The sequence below is a fragment of the Loxodonta africana genome, chromosome 6 (genome assembly GCF_030014295.1).
Source record: "Loxodonta africana isolate mLoxAfr1 chromosome 6, mLoxAfr1.hap2, whole genome shotgun sequence".
Taxonomy (NCBI): Eukaryota; Metazoa; Chordata; class Mammalia; order Proboscidea; family Elephantidae; genus Loxodonta; species Loxodonta africana.
The window spans coordinates 11,972,368-11,990,026 of record NC_087347.1 but is presented as its reverse complement, the minus strand read 5'-3'; the positions used below and the strand labels follow the sequence as shown (position 1 = coordinate 11,990,026).

The 17,659-nt window shown below is 41.1% G+C and overlaps 1 protein-coding gene across 10 annotated transcripts in view; it reads left to right on the top strand.

Moving 5' to 3' along the window:
* Positions 1 to 17,659, top strand: part of SP100 (SP100 nuclear antigen) — a 96,161-nt gene that overhangs the window by 44,065 nt on the left and 34,437 nt on the right. The gene's annotated exons all lie outside the window — the stretch shown is intronic.

Sequence of the window (17,659 nt, the reverse complement as noted above, 5' to 3'; positions counted from 1 at the left end):
AAAAAAATGCAGTCAGATCCCTATCAGAACTGCCTTTGGATTATAACCGCCACCTTGTTCTCTGTAAGGATGAAAGCCCGAGATTTGGATCATATATGCTTGTCTGGAGCTGGTTCTGTGTTTTTAGTCCAATTAGGGAAGGATTTTTGGTCTCTGGGTTTGTTTTTTTTTTTTTTTTTAATTAACTTTTATTAAGCTTCAAGTGAACGTTTACAAATCCAATCGGTCTGTCACATATAAGTTTACATACATCTTACTCCCTACTCCCACTTGCTCTCCCCCTATTGAGTCAGCCCTTTCAGTCTCTCCTTTCGTGACAATTTTGCCAGCTTCCCTCTCTCTCTATCCTCCCATCCCCCCTCCAGACAAGAGTTGCCAACACACTCTCAAGTGTCCACCTGATTTAATTAGCTCACTCTTCATCAGCATCTCTCTCCCCCGCCGCTGACCAGTCCCTTTCATGTCTGATGAGTTGTCTTCGGGGACGGTTCCTGTCCTGGGCCAACAGAAGGTCTGGGGAGCATTGCCACCGGGATTCCTCTAGTCTCAGTCAGACCATTAAGTATGGTCTTTTTATGAGAATTTGGGGTCTGCCTCCCACTGATCTCCTGCTCCCTCAGGGGTTCTCTGTTGTGCTCCCTGTCAGGGCAGTCATCGATTGTGGCCAGGCACCAAATAGTTCTTCTGGTCTCAGGATGATGTAGGTCTCTGGTTCATGTGGCCCTTTCTGTCTCTTGGGCTCTTAGTTGTCATGTGACCTTGGTGTTCTTCATTTTCCTTTGCTCCAGGTGGGTTGAGACCAATTGATGCATCTTAGATGGCCGCTTGTTAGCATTTAAGACTTCAGACACCACATTTCAAAGTGGGATGCAGAATGTTTTCATAATAGAATTATTTTGCCAATTGACTTAGAAGTCCCCTCAAACCATGTTCCCCAGACCCCCGCCCCTGCTCCGCTGACCTTTGAAGCATTCATTTTATCCCGGAAACTTCTTTGCTTTTGGTCCAGTCCAATTGAGCTGACCTTCCATGTATTGAGTGTTGTCTTTCCCTTCACCCAAAGCAGTTCTTATCTACTGATTAATCAATAAAAAACCCTCTCCCTCCCTCCCTCCCTCCCTCCCACCTTCGTAACCACAAAAGTATGTGTTCTTCTCAGTTTTTACTATTTCTCAAGATCTTATAATAGTGGTCTTATACAATATTTGTCCTTTTGCCTCTGACTAATTTCACTCAGCATAATGCCTTCCAGGTTCCTCCATGTTTTGAAATGTTTCACAGATTCGTCACTGTTCTTTATCAATGCGTAGTATTCCATTGTGTGAATATACCGCAATTTATTTACCCATTCATCTGTTGATAGACACCTTGGTTGCTTCCAGCTTTTTGCTATTGTAAACAGAGCTGCAATAAACATGGGTGTGCATATATCTGTTTGTGTGAAGGCTCTTGTATCTCTAGGGTATATTCCGAGGAGTGGGATTTCTGGGTTGTATGGTAGTTCTATTTCTAACTGTTTAAGATAACGCCAGATAGATTTCCAAAGTGGTTGTACCATTTTACATTCCCACCAGCAGTGTATAAGAGTTCCAATCTCTCCGCAGCCTCTCCAACATTTATTATTTTGTGTTTTTTGGATTAATGCCAGCCTTGTTGGAGTGAGATGGAATCTCATCGTAGTTTTAATTTGCATTTCTCTAATGGCTAATGATCGAGAGCATTTTCTCATGTATCTGTTGGCTGCCTGAATATCTTCTTTAGTGAAATGTGTGTTCATATCCTTTGCCCACTTCTTGATTGGGTTGTTTTTCTTTTTGTGGTTGAGTTTTGACAGAATCATATAGATTTTAGAGATCAGGAGCTGGTCAGAGATGTCATAGCTGAAAATTCTTTCCCAGTCTGTAGGTGGTCTTTTTACTCTTTTGGTGAAGTCTTTAGATGAGCATAGGTGTTTGATTTTTAGGAGCTCCCAGTTATCTGGTTTCTCTTCGTCATTTTTGGTAATGTTTTGTATTCTGTTTATGCCTTGTATTAGGGCTCCTAAGGTTGTCCCTATTTTTTCTTCCATGATCTTTATCGTTTTAGTCTTTATGTTTAGGTCTTTGATCCACTTGGAGTTAGTTTTTGTGCATGGTGTGAGGTATGGGTCCTGTTTCATTCTTTTGCAAATGGATATCCAGTTATGCCAGCACCATTTGCTAGAAAGACTATCTTTTCCCCAATTAACTGACACTGGGCCTTTGTCAAATATCAGCTGCTCATACGTGGATGGATTTATATCTGGGTTCTCAATTCTGTTCTATTGGTCTATGTGCCTGTTATTGTACCAGTACCAGGCTGTTTTGACTACTGTGGCTGTAAAATAGGTTCTGAAATCAGGTAGAGTGAGGCCTCCCACTTTCTTCTTCTTTTTCAGTAATGCTTTGCTTATCCGGGGCTTCTTTCCCTTCCATATGAAGTTGGTGATTTGTTTCTCTATCCCCTTAAAATATTGCATTGGTATTTGGATCGGAAGTGCGTTATATGTATAGATGGCTTTTGGTAGAATAGACATTTTTACTATGTTAAGTCTTTCTATCCATGAGCAAGGTATGTTTTTCCACTTAAGTATGTCCTTTTGAATTTCTTGTAGTAGAGCTTTGTAGTTTTCTTTGTATAGGTCTTTTACATCCTTGGTAAGATTTATTCCTAAGTATTTTATCTTCTTGGGGGCTACTGTGAATGGTATTGATTTGGTTATTTCCTCTTTGATGTTCTTTTTGTTGATGTAGAGGAATCCAAGTGATTTTTGTATGTTTATCTTATAACCTGAGACTCTGCCAAACTCTTCTATTAGTTTCAGTAGTTTTCTGGAGGATTCGTTGGGGTTTTCTGTGTATAAGATCATGTCATCTGCAAATAGTGATAACTTTACTTCCTTCTTGCCAATCCGGATGCCCTTTATTTCTTTGTCTAGCCTAATTGCCCTGGCTAGGACTTCAAGTATGATGTTGAATAAGAGCGGTGATAAAGGGCATCCTTGTCTGGTTCCCGTTCTCAAGGGAAATGCTTTCAGGTTCTCTCCATTTAGAGTGATATTGGCTGTTGGCTTTGCATAAAAAAAAAATGCCCTTTATTATGTTGAGGAATTTTCCTTCAATTCCTATTTTGGTAAGAGTTTTTATCATAAATGGGTGTTGGACTTTGTCAAATGCCTTTTCTGCATCAATTGATAAGATCATGTGGTTTTTATCTTTTGTTTTATTTATGTGATGGATTATATTAATGGTTTTTCTGATATTAAACCAGCCTTGCATACCTGGTATAAATCCCACTTGATCATGGTGAATTATTTTTTTGATGTGTTGTTGGATTCTATTGGCTAGAATTTTGTTGAGGATTTTTCCATCTATGTTCATGAGGGATATAGGTCTATAGGTCTCTGGGTTTTTTGTGGTTGCTTCTCTCAGGCCGGAAGAATGGGTTAGGAAAAGACCAAAAAAAAAAAAAGGGAAAAGCAAAGCCGCTGCGGAGCCGGAGCTGTTCTCCCTCTGGCTCAGGAAATTCCAATGTTAATGAAGCCGCCTGGGAAGTGGGGAGGGGATTCAGAAAAACAGCAGGGTAGCACCCTGGAACATAGCCAAAGTTGCTTATCTTGCTTGGGATGACGATTTTATCTGTCGCCTATGTTTGCTGGCTGTGTGGAGATTGCCCCTGAGGGTCTGGCCCGCTAAAGCCGCGGTCAGATCCTCTGCTGCCAGTCCAAAGCCCAGCGTCAAGGTTCCCCTGCTGGGACGCTGCACTCCCAGCTCCAATACCAATCACTGCCTCCCAGGGACTTCTCGTCCTGCCAGCCGCATTGCCACGCCGCCCGGCGGACCGGCTGGGCCCCCTCCCAGGGTCACTTTAGGGGAGCAGGGCTGCACCCTGTGTTTGAGCCATGAGCGGATGCTGTGTTCAGCTCCCCTGCGCCCAGTCCAAAGCCCAACGCCAAGGTTCCCCGGCTGGGACACTGCATTCCTGGCTCCAAAACCAGTCACTGCCTCCCGGGGACTTCTCCCACCAGCTGCATTGCCACGCCGCCCACGCAGATCGGCTGGGCCTCCTCCCGGGGTCAGTTCAGAGGGGTAGGGCTGTGACCCTTGTTTGCGCTGTCACAAGATTTTGTGTTCAGCTCTCCTGGGCCCAGTCCTCAGCCCGGCGCCAAGGTTACCTGACTGGGACGCTGGCTCCAAGCTCCGAAAAAAGTTGCTGCTTCCCCATATTTGTTCGTTCTCCGTCTCTGTCATTCAGGTCAACTCTTTAAATCTGTGTTTGTTGTTCAGGGTTCGTAGATTGTTATGTATGTGATGGATTCACTTGTTTTTCCGAGTCTTTGTTGCAAGAGGGATCCGAGGTAGCGTCTACCTAGTCCGCCATCTTGGCCCCACCTCCTTAATATAATTTTTAACAGGTGGCCTTCACCATGTAATTGGGTCATATTGTGATATTTCAAAGTGCTTTGGCAAATAAAATTTTGTTTTGTCGTTGCAAAATTCTTAAGACTTAGCCAGGCTAACTTTACTATCTCTATTTTATGGACAAGGAAGTAGATGCGCAAATGTGGAAGGGTCAAAGAACTAAAGTAGCAAAAAACTAAAGGGCCTTGCAACCCAGGTGTCTCAGTGGGGGTGACTGTGGTATGTAACAAACAGGAGGATAAGAGCTGTGTCAGGTGATCAGAGTTCAAAGAGGAGAGATTCAAGGGACCTGGTATATTCACAAGAGTCACTGGGGAGTGCACCAATGCTGAATGCAAGAAGACTTATTTAACAACAATATGTGTGTGTGTGTGTGTCAGTAGAGAGGGAAAAGAAAACCACGAAGAAACAGAGAGGGTAGAAATGAGAAATGGAGCCAGCTATAGGGTTGCTATGAGTTGGAATCGACTTGACGGTAACGGGTTTGAACGGGTTTTTATTATTATTATTGGTTTATATGGTATACAACATACCTAGAAGGATAGATTCAAAAACGATAAATAGTGAAATAAAGGGAAACAGAGATTAACAGGATCATTGAGGAAACAAGGAGAAAGCAACATAGGAGATAAGAGAGGTCAGGGAGACAGAAGGTTACAGAATAAAAAAAAAAGCACAAATATCTTCAGGAGATGGATGGATGGACGTACGGACAGGTGGACGGATGGATGGATGGATGGATAGGAGAGGTATAGAAGCAGGACAATATTCAGTAAAATTAGAAATAAGGAGAATGAGGTGTGACCAGGTAGGAAAAGAGACACAGGTAATCTTTGGTAGAACTGAGCTATAGTCCTTGGAGTAGGTACATTTTTTTTCTCCAGGATCAGCTCACCTGAGTTCTGAACGTAGGAGTTCAGCATGACCACACTGAGGTGTGTTCCTTGGTCACCATCTGTAGTCTAGCATTTCTCTGTTTTCTCTTCAGTGCACGTGAATCCAAATGAATAGAGGAGGAGAAAGAAGAGCTGGCTTCCTGAATAGAAGGGAGTGACACTGAGTGGACAATGTAAGGAGAAAGGTTGGGTCACCAAATGAAAGTTAGCTGTGTAAGTCTCAAGTTTTTCTAAGTGGACATGGAATCCAAATATCAGCAGATTGGGGCATTTTATGTGGAAAGAGGGATGATTTTCAAGGTACTTCTCAGAAGTTGTACAAGAAACACACGAAAATAAGGCCCATGACTGATGGGCAGACTTACAATATAGAAAGCTCATAGTGAACTGGCAACGGAAATAGAGTTGGCTATGTGCTCCATGTCAAAAGAGCTGGTATTTGGTGATGACAGCAGTAGTAATTTGTGAGATGACATTGCATATCCCCAAACCAAACCCACTGTCTCTGAGTCAATTCCAACTCATAGCCACCCTACAGGACAGAGTAGAACTGCCCCATAGGGTTTCCAAGGCTATAACTTTACGGAAGCAGACCACCTGCTAAATCTTCCTCCTACAGAGCAGCTGGTGCATTCAAACCACTGACCTTTTGGTTAGCAGCCAAGTGTTTTAACCACCATGCCACCAAGTTTCCTTGATGCTGCATATAGATGAAGAAAATAAAGAGGAAAGCAAAAATTTTAAGGGCAGCCAAAGATCAAGATAAGATTAAGAGAAAGAGAGCTAGAAATAAAGAGAACAGAGAGGGAGGTAACGAGAAAGAAGATTCCCTCAATAGTAGAACAAGATCCAGAGGTAAAAACATAGAAAATGGATGGAATGAGGAACATACAGAGGGTAATAAGTAAAGAGAAGTAAAAAACTAGAGGCGAGGCACAAAGAACACTATGTAGAAAAAAAAGTTAAAAGATGAAGGAAAAAATGGTAGAAAAGGGGTGCAGGGTAAAAGGGAGAGAAGAGAGAGATGGGGAAGTTATGGGACCTGAAATGATCATGGGCAAGAGCAACTTTGACAGAAGTTCACAATAGCAGTGAGTTTTCAGAGCAAAGTGTCACCAGGTATCAAAGTGGGCCCTGAACACAAGAGGTCTCTCCTCAGGAACTTCACCCACTCCCATGGCTTCAATCACCATCCATAACATAATGACTCTCAAACACACTTCTTCAGCCCAGCAATGTCTTCTGAACTCATTCATTCGAGCATCAGAATACCTCTGTCCCTCTGTCCAAAGTTCTGAAGAACATCTCCACTTGGATGTCTGTCAAGATCTTCAAACTTCAAACTCAACACTTCCAAAACTGAGCACATCATATTCTTCCCTAAAACCAGTGTCTGCTACTCCATGTTCTGTCTCTAAAAATGTTATTGGTGGTGGTGGTGGTGCTGTCGAGTTGATTCCAACTCATAGCAAACTCATGTGAGGGAGTAGAACTGCCCCCATAGAGTTTTCTTGGCTGTAATCTTTATGAAAGTGGATCACCATTTCTTTCTCCCACAGAGCCACTGGGTGGGTTTAAACCCCTATCCTTTTGGTTAGCAGCCAAGCACTTAACCATCGCACTCCCAGGGCTCCTTATCTGTAAAAAAATACACTATTAATTGTCTCATTTTCTCAAGTCAAAATTCTAGGAGTCATCCATAAAGCTGCCCTCTCCTCAATCTATATGCTCCATCTATCTCCTAGCTCTGTCAATTCTTCCTTATAAATATTTCCAACCTGTCCATTTCTCCCCACCCTCAATGTTATCACTCTCTCTAATCCAGATCTCTATCATGTATCACTAGAACTAGAGTAACAGCCTCCTGTTTGGCCTCCTTTTGATCTTGTTCCCACCAAATGTATTCTCTGTAATATAGCTAAATCTTCCAAAACTGCAAATATGTTTCTGTTGTTTTCCTTCATAAAATCCACTGTCCTTCTCTTTCCCTTAGAATTAAGTCAATTCTTCTTCATGAGGCCTCCAACGCAACTTCTTCAAGCCTCCTACCTCTTTCTCCAGCTTCACCATTGCCCCAACTCTCTCATTCCATATTCAGACCTACTCAACTTCTTTTGTTTACTTCAACTTGCTGAGTTTAGACCTTTGCACAGGTTTTTCCTTCTATATGGGACGCATTTTTTTTTTATGGGACTAATGCCTTGGCTCTCTTGCTCCCTCACCTGGCTAACTCCTGCTTCCATGATATTTCCTCTGGAAGGAGCACTTCATCCCAAACTTGGCTAGTTCTTCCTGCCTAATGATCCTGGAGTATCCTTAGGATCCTAACACTCTTCATGTTGCAATATATTCACTCATTTATATGTCAGCTCACTGGTTGACCAGAGATTGGCGATGCAGGCTACGCCCCAGGGAAACTCCCTTTATATCGGATCAGGGCTGTGACCTGAGTAAGGTTGCTGCATCCCACCCTAATCCTCTTTAACATAACCTAATCTTGCCTTATTAACCAAGGCAGAGATTAGGATTTACAACACGTAGGAAAATTTCATCAGATCATAAAATGGAGGACAATCACACAATACTGGGAATCACGGCCTAGCCAAGTTGACATATATCTTTGGGAGACACAATTCAATCTGTGACAAGGAGTATTACAAGACCCCTTTGTTCAACTTACTCTTCCAAGCATAAATTTATGTTAACAGAGAACAGAATAAATGGGTAATGGTTATAAATATGCACATAAATCTCCATATTTTACAGGAGATTGAGACTTATCTCCTTACAAATTTTCCCAGGTTAATACTTTTGTCACATCACTTTCTGTATATTAGGTTTATGATACAGAATGTTTTCTCACTTCCACAGCCATGGGGTTGAGAAGACCTCCCTCCATCTCTTTCCATAATTCCTTATGTTGGTTATGAAGACTTACATTTTTAAAATCTGGGCTCCGGAATTTTATTAGTCAACCTAACAAGAAAAGCAGACACATAGAGCTCAGTTTTATTGGCAGAAATGGAGAAGGGCCGAATTGGATTTTGCCTGAAAACGTATATTTTTCTGCTAAGCCTCCTATCCTTGTTGTTTAAGTTTGAATCAACCTACGATCACTAATCTTATTTTTAGACATCCTTTTTTTGCCTTCTCCTAAGTTTTTTTCCTAAGTGCTTAATGTGTATGATTTGACCGATATTTTTCAACACTATGGCTTATAGAATATAAGTATTATTATTATTCCCAGCATCATTAAAATATTTTCTACATATTTTTTTTTATCTCCAAATACTGATGACCCTTCTTTATATGTGTCCCATTTACCAGATCTCATCCTTATGGGTTTCATCACATTTCTCTTTTTACTGCTCTACTGACCCATTTCACACTCCCAACCCTTCCACAACCTTTCTTTCCTTGTAAATCAGGCCACATCTATGTTAAAGACTGCTAAAATGCTATCTTCCTGCAAGGTACCCATTTTGGGTGAGGATATACAAACTTGGGAATCAAAACTGCCCATTATTACCACAGTAAATTGAGGAATTTGGTAGAGTGGAATGAAGGGACAGATTTGGGGACAGTAGAGGGCCCCACTCCCCAACAGGCTTCAGCAGAAAGGCGGGGCTTTTGGAGGACTTTGGCCAGGTTCATGCTCATGCTGAAATTAGAGCAGAATCTTGTTGGCAGCAGCTGAAGTCACCAAAGCTGGGTAGCATCCCCTACTTCCATAGGATAAGGCAGTGAACCCAGAACTTCCTCTGTTTAAGCTCGAATTTTCACCCAGAGGCAAAGAGACAAGGGTGCCATTCAACATAGCCCCAAGTATGGTCATAACATTGGCTCCCAGTGACACACCTGCTTGTTGACATAGCCCTACAATCCAGCAAGCTTGCACACTAAAGCAATGTGAGTACCCCACGATGAAACAATGAACACATTCCACAAGGCTAGACCAACATCATACCCCAAATGCTTAGAGAGTTTTCTCCTTCAGCTGCCTGATTGCTCCTCCTACTGCCCCAGGTAGAAGGAGCACCGTGGGAACTCTCTCCTCCATGTTGGGTGGCAGGGGAGAACAGACCCTGCCTTAGGAACCGTTAAGCCTTTGCATGTTGATGCATCCAAAAAATGAGCTGTTATTTTATCTTTGAGTACCCACAGTTAAAAGAAGAATAGCAGGAACCAGGTTTCAAGGCTGGTTGTTTTTTCCTTCAAACTCTGGCTTACTACTTTATAGTGAACCTTCTTCTCCTGACAACTAGGCCTCAGAAACCACCCCAGTGAGCCCGATACACCAGGGCAGTGATCCACAACCACCTGACAGCTTACTAGATGCATCCACTGGTGAGAAGAGAACTTAAAAAAAATAATAACGCGTAGCTAATGGCCTCAGGGAGAGTAAAGAAGGTATTCATCTGGAAAACAATAAGAGAATGCTACTTTTTAAATTGCTGAAAATTAAAATAATGATTTTGAAAATCATCGTGAGTGATTTTCTTAAAATGCAAAGCAAAAAAAAAAATCCAAGAGAGAGAAAAACATATGGCCCCAACTTGGATGATCCTTGAAATTTGTCACAAAAGGACAAATACTGTATGACCTCACTTACATGAAATAAGCAAATTTATAGAAACCAAAGATAATTAATGGTCACCAGGAGTGGGAGGGAGGGGAAAAGGAGGAGTTTTGGTTTGGCAGGCAGTGAGTTTATGTTAATGGTGGTAGAATATTTTGGAAAAGAATAGTAATGTTCTGGCATAATATGAAAAATGTGATCAACGTCACTGAATTATAATTGTGGAAATGGTTGCATCGTTGAATGTTTTGGTGTGTATATTTTCACCACAATGATAAATAAATAAATACAGAAAATAGATCCATAAATGATATCTGCTTTAAAAAATTCTAGAAAGAAAAGAGTAAGTTGAGGATAAATAATAAACAAGTAATAATCAAAGAAATAACTTTTAAAATACTTTATAAAAACACGTAAATCTTCAGATCAAAATGGCACACCAAGTGACAAAGTGAATTGTGACGTAAACAGCCATGCCTAGATCTATCTTACTTAAATTTCTGAATTCAAGGAACAAGGAAACACAAGACCTTGCAAGCATCCAAATAGGAAAAAACCTACAGATGATAAACAGAATCATGGAGTAGTGGAAAGCAGGAAAACATCTTTATAGAGTTCTGGAGAAAAAGGGCTATGATCTTTGACTTCTACACCCAACCAAACTATGTTTTGTTTGTGACAGTAAAAGAAAGATATTTTTCAGATTTGCAGCACCTCAGAAGTTCACCGGCCTTTATAAAACTTAATTCCTAGAGAAAGCAATCCAGCAAATAAACAATGAATCAGAATGGAGAATTCAAAGAAAAGTAAAACAAAATATTCAAAAAACAATGGTGTGCACCAAAACCTAAATGTTTATAATTAAATCTAAATATTTGTTGCTAATAAGCCAAACCACAATCAAACAAGTCGATTCTGACTCAGAGTGGCAACCCCACCTGTAGTGAGTAGAATTGCTCGATTGGGTTTTCAAGGCTGTGACCTTTTGGAAGCAGATCACCAGGACATTCTTCCAAGGCTCCTCTGGGTGAGTTTGAAAGTCCAACCTTTCAGTTAGTAGTGAAGTTCTCAACTGTTTGTGCCACCCAGGGATTCTATTCTAGAACTTTGTTGTTGTAGGCCACCAAGTTGATTTTGACTCATAGCAACCCCATAGGACAGAGTAGAAGTGCCCACATAAGGTGTCCTAGGCTATAACCTTTACAGGATCAGATCGTCAGGTCTTTTCTCCTGCAGAGTCATTCGTGGAGGTCAGGAAATCCATTTCAGAGGTAGTATAATTTATGTTCTACATTCACTCACAAATCAGTGAAAATAACACTCTTTGACTCCTAAGTATAAAGTAGCCAAGAACTTGCTCTCTAACCCATATTTCCCCTTTCTTCCACATTTTCCCCTATCATCTCTATACTGCCAGCACATATGTGTTTAACATTCTAGTCTATCACCCTAAGCTCTCCTTTTATTTTAGTCACAGCCTTTTTGCTAAACTTTTTCCAGTCCTGTGTTGGTTTGCTGATGTTTGTCCTCTAGTCATTCTTCAATAAAGACTCTTAGGAACAACATTCCTAGAATTTTTATGTGCCTGAGTTCTTTATACTTGAAAAATATTTGTAGTAACTTCTCCACTTTCCTGCATCACTAAATGTGGCCGTGGAAAATTCTAGAGTCACTAAGATCCCCCTCCCATGAAAATGACTTTTGCCTTGGCTGCCCATTCGATTCTTCATCCTTAAAGTTCAATGATATTGTGGGACTATATGTCAGCGCTGACTGTTTGGAGTCAATCTTCTGATATATGTACATTCAATCCATTATTTTGATTTTCTTCTTTAGGAACGCCAATGATTTGTTTACTTCCTTCATTGAGTATTTCCTCTCTAATCTTTCTTAATCATTCTTAAGCTTCCCTGTTTACATTTCTCATTTCCATAATCTATGTCCTTAACTTTAATTTCTGAAATGTCCAATCTCCTTTATCGTTCTTTGAAATTTGTCTTCATTTCTTTGAAGATCTTATTTTGTTCTACTTCTTTCTTAAAATCTGGCTGGTATAAACATGGGATGTAGCTTTCGATTTTCAAGGCAAGCCTCTAAATTCCAGGAGGTATACTTTACTAATGACTTCTGAGATCTAGTGTTGCTCACCCCTCTTGATATTCCCCCTCCTCTGCTGCTTAGGTTTTGCCTGATTTTGGCTGCTTTTGAAATGTCCTTTTTTGTGAATGAGAAAGCCTCATGTGAATATGCGAAAGTATACTACAAATGACTGTGCTATTTTCAGCGTGGTGACAATCAAGATGGTGCTTTGGTAGCTTGGGATTTAGCTCCACAAAATAAATTCTTGAAGATCATTGTTGTCGTTAGTTGCTGTCGATTTAATTCTGACTCTTGGCGACCCCATGTGTTGCAGAGAACTGCTTCATAGGGTTTTCTTGGCTATAATCTTAATGGACACAGATCACCAGGCCTTTTCTTCCAGGGTGGGTTCAAACTGCCAACCTTTAGGCTAGCAGTTACATGCAAACCACTTTTGCTATCCAGGGACCTTTCTTGAAGATTACTGGCATGACTGGCATTACAGGCATATAAAGTTTATAAATCTTTGTTTGTAGTTCTGAAGGGTTATTTTCAATCTTTTCTGTTTGAAGGAAAAAAGAGAGGATGTTTCTGGAAAGTAACCAGTCTCCACAAAGATAAACAAGAAATGTGAGGATTCACTCCTTTAAACTTACCACTGCCCTGGTCTTTTAACCAGACACCATCTTTGATGCACCCATACAATCTTCTAGGGGCCATAAAAACTTCATATCTAATGGATTATTTAGAGCCTAAGCCGTTGTAACAAAGAGATCCTAAAGTATCATGCCTTAAACCAAATAATATTTCTCTTTCACCTAACAATCCAGAAGTGGTAGGAAGAGTCTGCCTTTCACGATGCTTGGTTTCCATCACTGGGTCCAAGGAGGTTGATCTGATTCTCCTTGTCTCCTAACCAGTGGCAATGGGCAAAATGGACAAAGGACTTGTAGTTGTTGTTAGGTGCCTTCAAGTTGGTTCCGACTCATAGCAATCCCATGCACAACAGAATGAGACACTGCCCGGTCCTGTGCCATCCTTACAATCGTTGTTATGCTTGAGCCCACTGTTGCAGCCACTGTGTCAATCCACCTCGTTGAGGGTCTTCCTCTTTTCCGCTGACCCTGTACTCTGCCAAGCATGATGTCCTTCTCCAGGGACTAATCCCTCCTGACAACATGTCCAAAGTATGTAAGATGCAGTCTCACCATCCTTGCTTCTAAGGAGCATTCTGGTTGTACTTCTTCCAAGACAGATTTATTCGTTCTTCTGGCAGTCCGTGGTATATTCAATATTCTTCGCCAACACCACAATTCAAAGGCATCAATTCTTCTTCAGTCTTCCTTATTCATTGTCCAGCTTTCACGGGCATATGATAGGATTGAAAATACCATGGCTTGGGTCAGGCGCACCTTGGTCTTCAAGGAGACATCTTTGCTCTTCAACACTTTAAAGAGGTCCTTTGCAGCAGATTTACCCAATGCAATGCATCTGTTGATTTCTTGACTGCTGCTTACATGGCTGTTGATTGCGGATCCAAGTAAAATGAAATCCTTGACAAGTTCAATCTTTTCTCCATTTATCATGATGTTGCTCATTGGTCCAGTTGTGAGGATTTTTGTTTTCTTTATGTTGAGGTGCAATCCATACTGAAGGCTTTGATTTTCATTAGTAAGTGCTTCAGGTCCTCTTCACTTTCAGCAAGCAAGGTTGTGTCATCTGCATAACGCAGGGTGTTAATGAGTCTTCCTGCGGTCCTGACGCCCTGTTCTTCATATAGTCCAGCTTCTCGTATTATTTGCTCAGCATACAGACGGAATAGGTATGGTGAAAGCATGCAACCCTGACGCACACCTTTCCTGACTTTAAACCAGTCAGTACCCCCTTGTTCTGTCCGAACAACTGCCTCTTAATCTATGTAAAGGTTCCTCATGAGCACAATTAAGTGTTCTGGAATCCCCATTCTTCGCAATGTTATCCATAATTTGTTACGATCCACACAGTCGAATGCCTTTGCATAGTCAATAAAGCACAGGTAAACATCCTTCTGGAATTCTCTGCTTTCAGCCAGGATCCATCTGACATCAGCAATGATATCCCTGGTTCCACGTCCTCTTCTGAAACCAGCCTGAATTTCTGGCAGTTCCCTGTCGACATACTGCTGCAGCAGCTTTTGAATGATCTTCAGCAAAATTTTGCTTGCGTGTGATATTAATGATATTGTTCTATAATTTCCACATTTGGTTGGATCACCTTTCTTGGGAACAGGCATAAATATGGCTCTCTTCCAGTCAGTTGGCCAGGAAGCTGTCTTCCACATTTCTTGGCATAGACGAGTGAGCACCTCCAGCACTGCATCCATTTGTTGAAACATCTCAGTTGATATTCCATCAATTCCTGGAGTCTTCTTTTTCACTAATGCCTTCAGAGCAGCTTGGACTTCTTCCTTCAGTACCATCGGTTCCTGATCATATGCTGTCTCTTGAAATGGTTGACTATCGACTAATTCTTTTTAGTATAAGGACTATGTGTATTCCTTCCATCTTCTTTTGATGCTTCCTGCGTCATTTAATATTTTCTCCATAGAATCCTTCGCTATTGCAACTTGAGGCTTGAATTTTTTCTTCAGTTCTTTCAGCTTGAGAAACACCAAGGGTGTTCTTCCCTTTTGGATTTCCATTTCCAGCTCTTTGCACATGTGATTATGATACTTTACTTTGTCTTCTCGAGCCGCCCTTTGAAATCTTCTGTTCAGTTCTTTTACTTTATCAATTCTTCCTTTTGCTTTAGCTGCTCGACGTTCGGTTTGTCGTACTGTGGGGGCTTGTGTGTTGCTGTGATGCTGGAAGCTATGCCACCAGTGTTCAAATACCAGCAGGGTCACCCACGGAGGACAGGTTTCAGCTGAGCTTCCAGACTAAGACAAACTAGAAAGAAAGACCTGGCAGTCTACTTCTGAAAAGCATTAGCCAGTGAAAACCTTATAAATAGCAGTGGAACATTGTCTGATATAGTGCTGGAAGATGAGCCCCCCAGGTTGGAAGGCACAAAGGACTTACCTATCCATTTATTTTAGTAGAAAGACCCAGAAGTCTTCTGCTCACATTCCATTGGCCAAAACTTAAATTTTTGTCCAAACCCAGGTAAACAAGATCTTTGATTACTTTGACTACCATGTTCAGCCCAAAAGCCTTCACTGAGGGCTCAGATGATGCCATCTATATCGTCTATGTAGCCCATCATCACATCTCCTTAGACAATCCAAGTTCTTGTAATGCTGCCATTTATTTCTGCCTCTCAACCAAAGGAAATCTACAATCCCTCACTTAATTTTGAAAATTTTGTCTGGATTTCCTCCACATGCTTCTATTTCTTTATTGGTAATGGGGATAGTAAAATGCTTTATTTCATCAATAAATTAGTGGATGTAAAGATCTTGAAATAATGTCTAGCAGTTAGTAAGTGCTTACTGAGTGTTAGCTCGCATTATTATTCTCAAAGTGCTCCTTGGGATATAAATGACACTGTCTTAAGTTATTAGTGTTTGGGTTAACGTGACAGTACAAGAAAATGAAATCTAGGTTGAAGTTAGGTTAACTCTAAAAGGTTTGGTAACTGTAATGCTATAGGTTACATATTTTTCTTTGTGCATTAGGTTCTTGAAAAGTTAAATTTAAATGGAATTTTTAAAAGTAATTTTTATTGTGCTTTAAGTGAAAGTTTACAAATTGAGTCAGTCTCTCACACAAAAACCCATATATACCTTGCTACACACTCCCAATTCCTCTCCCCCTAATGAGACAGTCTGCTCTCTCCCTCCACTCTCTCTTTTTGTGTCCATTTCGCCAGCTTCTAAACCCCTCCACCCTCGCATCTCTCCTTCAGGCAGGAGATGCCAACATAGTCTCAAGTGTCCACCTGATCCAAGAAGCTCACTCCTCACCAATATCCCTCTCCAACCCATTGTCCAGTCCAATCCATGTCTGAAGAGTTGGCTTGGGGAATGTTTCCTGTCCTGGGCCAACAGAAGGTCTGGGGGCCATGACCACCAGGGTCCCTCTAGTCTCAGTCAGACCATTAAGTCTGGTCTTATGAGAATTTGGGGTCTGCCTCCCACTGCTCTCCTGCTCCCTCAGGGGATCTCTGTTGTGTTCCCTATCAGGGCAGTCATCGGTTGTAGCCAGGCACCATCTAGTTCTTCTGGTCTCAGGATGATGTAGTCTCTGGTTCATATGGCCCTTTCTGTCTCTTGGGCTCATAATCGCCTTGTGTCCTTGGTGTTCTTCATTCTCCTTTGATCCAGGTGGCTTGAGACCAATTGATGCATCTTAGATGGCTGCTTGCTAGTGTTTAAGACCCCAGATACCACTCTTCAAAGTGGGATGCAGAATGTTTTCTTAATAGATTTTATTATGCCAATTGACTTAGATGTCCCTTGAAACCATGGTCCCCAGACCCCTGTCCCTGCTACGCTGGCCTTTATTCAGGAAACATCTTTGCTTTTGGTTTAGTCCAATTGTGGTGCCCTCCCCTGTATTGTGTGCTGTCTTACCCTTCACCTAAACTAGTTCTTATCTACTATCTAATTAGCGAATACCCCTCTCCCACTCCCACCCTCCCCCATCTCGTAACCACAAAAGAATGTTTTCTTCTCAGTTTAAACTTTTCTCAAGTTCTTATAATAGTGGTTTTATACAATATTTGTCCTTTTGCAGCTGACAAATTTCACTCAGCACAATGCCTCCCAGGTTCCTCCACGTTATGAAATGTTTCACAGATTCGTCACTGTTCTTTATCGATGAGTAGTATTCCATTGTGTGAATATACCATAATTTATTTATCCATTCATCCGTTGATGGGCACCTTGGTTGCTTCCATCTTTTTGCTATTGTAAACAGTGCTGCAATAAACATGGGTGTGCATATATCTGTTGGTGTAGAGGCTCTTATTTCTCTAGGATATATTCCAAGGAGTGGGATTGCTGGATCGTACATCAGTTCTATTTCTAGCTTTTTAAGGAAGCACCAAATCGATTTCCAAAGTGATTGTACCATTTGACATCCCCAGCAGCACTGTAGAAGTGTTCCAATCTCTCCACAGCCTCTCCAACATTTATTATTTTGTGTTTTTTGGATTAATGCCAGCCTTGTTGGAGTGAGATGAAATCTCATTGTAGTTTTGATCTGCATTTCTCTAATGGCTAATGATCGTGAACATTTCCTCATATATCTGTTAGCTACCTGAATGTCTTCTTTAGTGAAGTGTCTATTCATATCTTTCGGCCACTTTTTAATTGGGTTATTTGTCTTTTTGCAGTTGAGTTTTTGCAGTATCATGTAGATTTTAGAGATCAGGCGCTGATCAGAAATGTCATAGCTAAAAACTTTTTCCCAGTCTGTAGGTAGTCTTTTTCCTCTTTTGGTGAAGTCTTTGGATGAGCATAGGTGTTTGATTTTTTGGAGCTCCCAGTTATCTAGTTTTTCTTCTACATTCTTAATAATGTTTTCTATACTGTTTATCCCATGTGTTAGGGCTCTTAACGTTGTCCCTATTTTTTCTTCCATGATCTTTGTCGTTTTAGATTTTATATTTAGATCTTTGATCCATTTTGAGTTAGTTTTTGTGCATGGAGTGAGGTATGGGTCTTGTTTCCTTTTTTTGCAGAT